We start from the raw sequence: 3,104 nt of genomic DNA, 5'->3' as shown, positions 1-3,104 counted from the left end.
GTTGACCTGGACAGGGCCATTGTACCAGAGAACTCTTTGATGGGCACTGGTGCATCAGGCAATGAAGCAAGCAGGAGAAACCCAGGACAGCCAGTCAGAAAGCCTAATGTAAACCCCATGGATATGTAACATATAACATAGGTCTTCTCTGACATCAAGTTTTCTTAGCCATGAAACAGAGAAAATAACTCTTGGTGCTAATAAGCAGTATAGCAGTGCATCTGGCAACCCTTTTGTAAAACCGTAAAACAATATACAAATATAAAGCTTTTTAATGAGGCCTCAGAAAAATCTTTCAGCAAAATACAATTCCTTAGGTCACATTTCTATTCCTGCTTCCTGCTTGGGGTAAAGTTCATATCTCAGGGAAATTATTTTTCAGGTTGAAAGACTTCTACTTTCATGTGTCGCTGTACAAAGCCGAAAAGTGCACTTTGATTGACTAATGGCTGTATAACTTTGAAGAAAACTGAGCTAAAATGGGACTTAGGTGATATTAAGGTGAAACTGAGCAATATTAGAGCAAGAAGGAGACACTTAGGTTTCAGTTAAAAGTGACAAAAATATGAAACAGAAATATGTATTTCTTATAAAATCCATAGTACTTGCATTTATTAAGATTAGCAGTCACTCTAAAATCTATAGCGCACTTAAGACCAGTTATAATCTCCCAAGAGGTGCAGGGGAAATTTTTCATTTCATTTTTTTCTCTCTAAAACATCTCTTCTCACATGTGGCATTGTTTTTCCCCAACCATTATGACTGTCTGAAAATGGAAAGCCAGTAATGCCCTATTTCCCAATACTTAATGCATCATTCTAAGCATTCTTCTTATATCAGACTCACTATGCTGGTAGCTAAGTTCTCAGGCTAGATAAATGCTGCTTATATTTATACCTGGACCATGAGCAAAGAAGAAAATGGACACATAGGCCTGGTGAATTGAAGGTAATCAAAAATCGACATATCTTTTACAGAATTACACCAAAGAACACTGACTTGCCACTATGATCAACATCATAACACTTGAAAGAAGAGACTCACTATTGAAACTTAATTTCAGAAGACATTAGAAATACAGCTAATGTTAAATAAAAGGTGAAATCAAAATATATGTGATGATGAAATGACAGATCGGTAGATGGACAGACAGATAAATAATAGCCAAGTAGCTGGAAATCAAGTATATGTCGGGCATGTTTATATATTTGTGCATGTTCTTGGAGAGAGGAAATTTTAAATAAGAAGAAATAGCCTTCAGATCACACTACCTTAGACAGTATCAGTCTGTTGTATGTCAGCTTACCCATACAATGAAACAAGCATTTTTTGCCTAAGCTGAGTAAAACACCAGACAAGACCTTTGTAAAATGAGTCCTGCACTGCAGACTTGTATCTTTTTTTACATCTATGGTAAAAATGATTTCTAAAATTGGTTTTGTACTTTCAGATTGTTCGGGATTGTAGCAATCCTCACTCTGAAGACCCCTTCTGATGTCTTTATCTCTGTGACAGCTTCTTGGAAACACCTATTCTTTCCACCTTCTGAAAAGAGCTACCTATTTCAAGAAATTTTACTTGGCTCTCTTTCAAAAATAACTTGATTAAGAAATAGCTGAAATGCTGAGATCTAACTACAGAGAATTATTAAAATTATTATATATTTTCATCCTATGCAATTCTTGAAAACAAGGAAATTAGTATAACTCAGTTTTATATCGAAGGAAAGAAAGCATACATACAATTCAGACTAACAGATCCACAAACTGCACAACAGGAAAAGTCTGATGCAAACGTAGTACAAAATCAAAGTCCTGGCTCTGCTCCTCTCTACTGCTACTTACCGTGCCACTCATTTCCTCCCAGAAACACTAATATTTTTTCAGCTCACCCAGACTGTGATGCAGAGACAAGTGAGATCATATATTCTAAAACATTCTATTGTTTTGTTATTACTACTCAGGCAAAAGTCATTGGAAAACTTTAAACTTTAGTCGGAACTCTCTGGCCTCAAATTCCCTAATAAACTGACCCCAAATTTACCTTCCACTCCTTTGGAAACAAAATCTTTTGAATAAGGATTAAATCTTTTCTCATTCGTCCCACTCTCCAGAATTATGCATTTCTTAAGCAACTAGAATAGAAAACTTAAGGCAATTATTATAAGCCCTAAGCTTTTCTCCCTAAAATTTTTCTTTCACCTTGACATTCTGCAGTGTTGAACTTCCAGTGTCTTTGCACTGGCTGTGCCAAGTCCAGGACACTTGGGAGCCCAGCAGGAGTCAGAAGATCTCTTCACACGTCCCCTGCTCACGCCACCTGCACCTACACCTACACTGGTAAATGTCCATCCACACACCTTCTTCTACCTCTTCAGACCTCCCCAGCTAGTCCACCATGCACATCCTCCTTCTCCTGGAAGACTTCTGGACTATTCAAGTTTGCCGTCATTTACGGTGCTCAAAGAATTGTTGAAACTGTCATTTTGCCTTTTGCTACTCTCTGATTTGTCCATGAATATGTGTCTGGTTTCCACATATACATTATAAATACCTAATAAAGGGGTAAGCTAAAATTAGAGACATATCCATTATATGAAAAAGCAATTAATAATATGACCAACAAAAATGGAGGTAACCCAGGGAGCTAGCTCATTGGCTTATGTATCTGCCTGGCAAGCACAAGGTCCTGAGTTTGATCCCCGCTACAAAAAAAAAAAAAAAGTGGAGGTGACTATAAGCATTAAAATTGTTACAGACCCTCAAAAGTTTCATAGTGTTGTTTTATTAGGCTGAGTGACAGTTGAGTTCTATATGCTGTACAAGAGTGAGATTGAGTTTTCATTTTCCATATATATAGGCTCTGCATGCCTTCAGGGCAGGTTTGGCTGGCTTGAGTTGTGGGGATCGAACCACAGCAACCTGAGCCTGACTGCTTTGTTGAAGTAGCCACTTAAAGAACTGAACTAAAGGGCAGGCCCCCCACTAGTATATTTTTTATAATTTTCTCTACGCATTCTTGAAAATGCAGTATCAGTCAAGATACTCCCAAGCCATATGGTATGGCTTTGTATCTCTATGACCCCCAGAAAAACCTCAGAGGTG

Source organism: Octodon degus, unplaced genomic scaffold, assembly GCF_000260255.1.
Source record: "Octodon degus isolate 3935 unplaced genomic scaffold, OctDeg1.0 scaffold00061, whole genome shotgun sequence".
Taxonomy (NCBI): Eukaryota; Metazoa; Chordata; class Mammalia; order Rodentia; family Octodontidae; genus Octodon; species Octodon degus.
Note: the sequence above shows the minus strand (reverse complement) of the source record.